General features: G+C 47.7%; 1 pseudogene; it reads right to left on the bottom strand.

Annotated features, from left to right (window-relative positions):
* Positions 1–4,253: 4,253 nt before the first annotated feature.
* Positions 4,254–5,386, bottom strand: LOC123345614 (annotated as a pseudogene).
* Between the last annotated feature and the right edge of the window lie 933 nt (positions 5,387–6,319).

Genomic DNA, 6,319 nt, shown 5'->3' with positions numbered 1-6,319 from the left:
ATTTGCATGGTCTCTGTCTGGCTCTGTGATTGTTTCTGTCTGCTGCATAATTAATTTTGCTGGGTGTAAACTAATTAAAATGGTGAGATATAATTGGTTAGCTAATCATGTTACAATACGTTAGCATTGGTTAGGTAAATTTTAGTAGAATGATTGGTTAAGGTATAGCTGAGAATATTACTATATGAATTAGGGGCAAACAGGAAGTAAGTTGGGATTTGAAAATAAGGAAAAAGGAACTTGGATTTAAGCTTGCTGGAAGTTCACCCCGATAAACATCGAATTGTTTGCACCTTCGGACTTGGAGGTATTGTTGCTCTCTGTTCATGCGAGAAGGACCAGGGAGGTGGGAGAGTGAAGGAATAAGCTCTCTAACAACTTCCAGTCCCAGACTTCCCCCCAAAAACATGTTCTGCACTGACCAGCCCTCTCCTGGACAGTCCAGATCTACTCGGCCCATTACCCCTCTCAGGGGAGCAACATACACAATCTGCTACCTTAAATGGAGTTACCCAAACAGGTCACAGCACTGGGTTAGTTAAATTAAAGACTAAAACACGTTTATTTAACTACAAAGAGAGATTTTAAGTGAGTACAAGTAATGAGGCATAAAGTCAGGAACGGCTGCAAGAGCAATAAAGATAAAACACTTTCTACGCTAAACAACTTAGACTCGGCACAAGGTGACGTCCCTCACCACAGGTTCACAGTGATGTTGCTGACCAAACTCTCAAGCCAGGATCTGCTCCCAAAGTCCAACAGCTTTTTCTTTTGTCATCTTAGGTGAAAAGAGAGAGCTGGGTAGGGAGAGGGAACATGGGGTGTTTTGCCCCTCACTTTTATAGTCCAGTCACTGTTTGAGCTGCTGTTTCCTGAAGGACACCCCTCAAAGCAAAGTTTATTCACAGTAAAGATGGTGACATGATGTCTGGTGGTGAAAAGTTCTGTGCTGTTTCTTCTCACCTCTGTTTCCTGAAATGCAGATTTCTCCTTGTCTCCTGTCTTCTCTCTCTCACTATCTGAGGACTGTTTACAACTTGTCTGTAAACTCAGTGGTGGATTTAGAGTTAGTGGGGCCCTGTGCTCAGCTTCATTTTTGGCGCACACACCCCGGACACAGCCAAGAAAAACAACATTCTCTCTTATCTCCCCCATCCCTGTTTTTCATTCTGTTTTTCTTCATCCTCCTCCTATATTATAAGTAATAAGCAGTAAATGAAAATAAAGTGAAGTACCTTGATTGTTTTTATAGTCTAACTTTTTTTTTTCACAGACCAGTTGAAAATTGCTATGGGTCTTGGCGGACCACTTAATGATCTTTCCAAATATTATTTGTACCGTTAGCGAACTATTGTAAAGCACTTTGGATGAGAGTGCTTTATGAAAAAAATGTAAACAAAATTGTGGTGCGGGGTCTGGCCAGGAGTTAGGGTGCGGGAGGGGGCTCGGGGTTGGGATGTGGGGTCTGGGAGGGAGATAGGGTGCAGGAGCGGGCTGGGGGTGCAGGATCTGGCCAGGAATTAGGGTGTGGGAGGGGGCTCAGGGCTGGGGCAGAGGGTTCGGGTACAGACCGCTTACCTGGGGCAGCTTCTGTTTGGTGCAAGGGGTGCAGGTGGGGATGGGGGGGCAGGAGCTCCCATTTGGTGTTCAGGGTGGGGATAGGGGGTGCAGGAGTCAGGGCTGGGGTTGTATGGGGGTGCAGGAGTCAGGACAGGCGGTTGGGTGTGTGGGCGCCACCCCAGTCCCCTGCCCTGAGCAGCTCAGGGGCTTGGGTGTGTGTGTGCAAGGGACAGTGCACAGAGCGGGGGGGAAAGCTCCGGGTTGGGGAAATCCCAGTCGCAGCCACCGGGTTACCTTACCTGGCTGGCTGGTGGACGCGTCCCTGCCCCGCCGCTGCTCCTGTTCGCTGCCAAAGGGAGCTGTAGCGGCAGCAGCACGTGAGAGCTGAGACCCCCCCGGCCTGCCGCTCCCTTCCCCTGGCCTTTTTCCAGGGGCCGCCAGCAGCAGTGCACGCCCGGAACTGCACCTGTGCTGCCAGGCATCCAGAGGAGCAGGGCAGCAGGACAGGCCCAGGCGGACACCCCAACAGGGGAGCGCGCCCACCTCCCCTACAGCACTCCCCCAGCCAGCCCCTCACCTCACCTGGCCACCAGCGCCGGCCTGCAGCAGGAGTCCTGGGAGAGCGCACTGCACACCGCACCTCCTGCACGGCTCTTAAACGGCTCCCTCCCTGCTCTCCCCCACAGCTCCTGCACCCCCCCACCCTGCAATGCAGGGGGTGCTGGATGGTGCTGGGCTGCCCGGCCCTGGGGCCCCCTGTGTGTTTCATTGTAAATCCGCCTCTGACATTAGAAATGAACTCTAGGGTAAGAATGGGGAGGTGAACAAAAGTGCTGAAATTCAGTGACACGAAACGGCCACACGGTGGTACCAGAGCTTTGGAGGTGGCCATGCTGGCAACTAACCGATAGAATTCTGTCTACTTTATTTACAAGAGCCAGTTGTCTCTCCAAATGCAGCAGCATTGCAAGGGTTAAATGGGAGACATGCCCCAAAGCACCCCCGGAAATGTAATGCTGTCATTGCCCCGAGGGAGCACCCGTCGGGGAGTTACCCAGAAATTATTTATTCTTCATATTCAGGGGCGGCTCTATGTATTTTGCTGCCCCAAGCGCGTGCCCGGGGCGGCAAGCCACGGGAGGTCTGGCTGGTAACACGAATTCGGCAGCATGCCCGCGGGAGGTCTGGCTGGTAACACGGATTCGGCGGCATGCCCGCGGGAGGTCTGGCTGGTAACACGGATTCGGCGGCATGCCCGCGGGAGGTCTGGCTGGTAACACGGATTCGGCGGCATGCCCGCGGGAGGTCTGGCTGGTAACACGGATTCGGCGGCATGCCTGCGGGACGTCCGCCGGTCCCACGGCTTTGGCGTACCCACTGCTGAATTGCCGCCAAATCCGCGTTACCAACCAGAGCTCCTGCAGGCATGCTGCTGAAGGTAGCCTGACTGCCAACCTCACAGCGACTGGCAGGCTGCCCCCCCCCCTGTGGCTTGCCGCCCCAGGCATGTGCTTGGATCACTGGTGCCTGGAGCAGCCCCTGTCCATATTACAATAGCACCTAGACCTCCCTCCCTGCCCCCATCAACCAAGATCACCTCCCCTTTCCGATTATGGCAGACAGCACACAGACCCACACCCTTCCCTGCACTCAAGATGAAGGACCTGTTGTGCCGGGTGCTGCCCAGACACACAGGGAGAGACAGTCCCTGCCCCAGCTGAGATCAGGGCCCCGTTGTGCCAGGCGCTGCCCAGACACACAGGGAGAGACAGTCCCTGCCCCGGCTGAGATCAGGGCTCAGGTTATCTGGCCCCACTGCCTGTAAAATCTTCCACAAACTTGTCAGCGTGTTGCAGGTTGGGGTTGAGTTTTTCGTTTCTTGTCCCAGTTCCTCTCCATGAGCTGCGTCGGAGGGCGGAGACGAAGGACTCGTGAGATGTAATCTATCCGATTGGCGCTGACAAGGGTGTAAAACAAGGGTGTAATCCCCCTTCCTGGGTGGGGCCTGGGGATTTCAGCCCAGTGCCAGAGGGATGTTCGTGCTGAGAGCAATGGCGAGGGTGACAATGGCAGGAAGTTCACTGTTGCGTCGCAGTGCCTCTCAGGCGGGCACGGACAGAGCCCAGCAATCAATGTGATTGGAAGCAAAGTCATTTATTTCTCTCCAGCATGCTCTTATATACAATTATGACAGGCAATCATGCAATTGCTAATTGGTTAATAAGATACACACAGGCACAGCTGTAACTTCATAGGGTAATTATCATCCTGTACTACTTTCTAATTTATTATCCTGTTTACTGCCTAGTTGGCAGATAAGAACCAGCCCAAGGTCAGCGTCCTTGAAGCCTAAACAACTCAGCTTCTAACATACCCATCTGCCAAATTCCCACAATTCCCCCCTTTTGTTAAAATCAAAAAGAAAAGGAGAGAAGGCATTAGCAGGACATTCCCAGCTTATAAAATCAATACTACAATCTACACAAGCCAAAGCTAAAAGGCAAATAAAAACACCAACTGCCTAACTAAACCGTAACAATATCTTCCGCAATGCCCTGCTTTGACCTAATACATCCCTCCTCCAGGTAATGGAAGTGGCCCAAGGGGCCAGGAGGGTTCTGCCAATGTGCGTGCCACACAACAGCAACGGCGGCCACACAAATAGCAAAAATACAAAAGGCAAGCAGCAAGGTTTACTGGTTGTCTCCTTCAACCCTTCTCTTGCGAACCAAATCATTATTTTTTGTGATAGCTGCAGCTGTCCTGGTTCGCGGTCCCTGTTGTGTGAAATGGTATCCAAATTTAAGGATATTTGTGTTCTCCTCAAGCATTTTGGCAATTTCCGTTTCTACAGGTGTTCCCAACTGCTGCCTCTGGTTATCGATTCTGACCTCTGACAGGGTTTCATTCTCTTTTAGTGCATCAACCAGTGCCATAATGCCAACCCCAGTGATGAAATTTGATTCTATATTTAGACTTTTCAATTTTTTGTTCACTCTCAGCATATCTGCAAAAGCAACAGCAACAGGGTCATTGCTTCGAGTGGCTGCAAGGCTGAAACTCTTCACATGGGTGTTGGTTTCCAAAGCTTTAGCAAATTCTTTCAATGTTGGAATCGGGATGTTCTTTATATTATTCAAATTAACTTCAACAAGACGAGAGTCATTATCTTTAATCCTTTGCAAACTCTCCTCTACATGTGTGGGATTTGGTGGTTCATCTGAAAATGGTATCGTCCTTTCACCTTTTACTATGTCTGTGAAGCTTTCATTGCTGACACCATTACTACTTCCTACTATGTCACAGAACTGAGTGTTTGTTATCAAGTTGTGCATTCCCAGGATAGCTGCAAGGTCACACAGTTCTGTATCTGTGGCACTTGTCAAAGCTTCCTCCAGTTCTGGATCAAGAAACACTTTTTCTTCCATGAAAGACTGTACAGGCTTCTGCTTGGGGATAAATATTTTCCCTTTCTTTTCCCCTGTAAAAGGAACAAAATCCTCCCTGTCTTCCTGTTCCAGTGCTTCCTTCTCCAAATAAGCAAGGAGTTTCTTTCTGTCAAAAGTGCCCGAGGCCTTTTTAGCAGTCTGGTCTTTCTGTCGGAAGCCTGCTGGCAAAAGTGCATTCTCAGGGTCAAGGTCATCCAGAACAGTTTCCAGTTATTTCAGTTCTTCTTCTGATAGCTTGCCAAGAATTTCATCCTCATCAAGATCCTTGTACTTGTCCAAATCTTTTCGGAATGGAAGCGTCATGTCTTAATAGTAGAAAGTCACTAAATTTTCAAACTTCCAATAAAGACTGATTTCTGTTCTTAAATGAAACTCCCGGCACCGGCAGGCACCCAGCGTCCTCCACCTCTCCTCAGCAAAACTGTCCCTCTCCCCCCCCACACACAAAAAAGGGCATGCAAAACAAAGCAAAAAAAAAATTAATAACAGGGCTCATCTATAACCATGCAATTCATAACATACAACACCAACAACATCAAACACAACAAACATAAATTAACAAAAATAAAACAAAAAAATGGTGTAAATTCTGCAGGATTCCCCCCTTCTCTAGTGTACACCAACCTGTAACAAATTTCTATTACCAATCCATCCCTCATGTGTCAGGTGATCAAACTGACACTGAGGGGGGGGGGGTCCTAGCAGGAAAAACACAACATAAACCACATAAACATTTTAACAACACCACAACAATTCTGGCCAGAAAACAAACACCACAAAACAAAACATAAAACACAAAACATAAATTACACTCTATAAATAAATGCATGGTACATTAAATGCTATGCAGCTAGCAACAATTTTCTATAATATCTAAAAAACAAAAACAAATCTACCCCTACTGGGCAATCAATCATTAAATAAAATATACAAATACCCTTATTAATATCAGGCAAAACAGGGGAAAATACTTCATCAGTAAATCATTTACATTAATACAATTGCTTCTGGCTTGCTTCTGGATTCAAAGCTATTCACAGCTTAAGGGTTCTTACTATTAACTTCTGCTTTTAAACACTAAAAAAAAAAAAAACCCATCACCACTTATATGCCCTTAAGCCTAATACAATTACAATTACATAGCACTATATACATTCTTCAGCTAATACAACAAAATTATTCATAGCCAAACAATTACAAACTAATATCTTTGCCTAAATTTATACACAAACATTTCAAAAATACCAAAACTTTTCTCTTAGCATCTTTACAAAATTCAACTGCTGTTCCCTCTAGCAACCACAAAATTA

Source organism: Mauremys mutica, chromosome 12 (genome assembly GCF_020497125.1).
Source record: "Mauremys mutica isolate MM-2020 ecotype Southern chromosome 12, ASM2049712v1, whole genome shotgun sequence".
NCBI classification, from domain to species: Eukaryota; Metazoa; Chordata; order Testudines; family Geoemydidae; genus Mauremys; species Mauremys mutica.
This window is presented reverse-complemented; position numbering and strand designations above follow the sequence as displayed.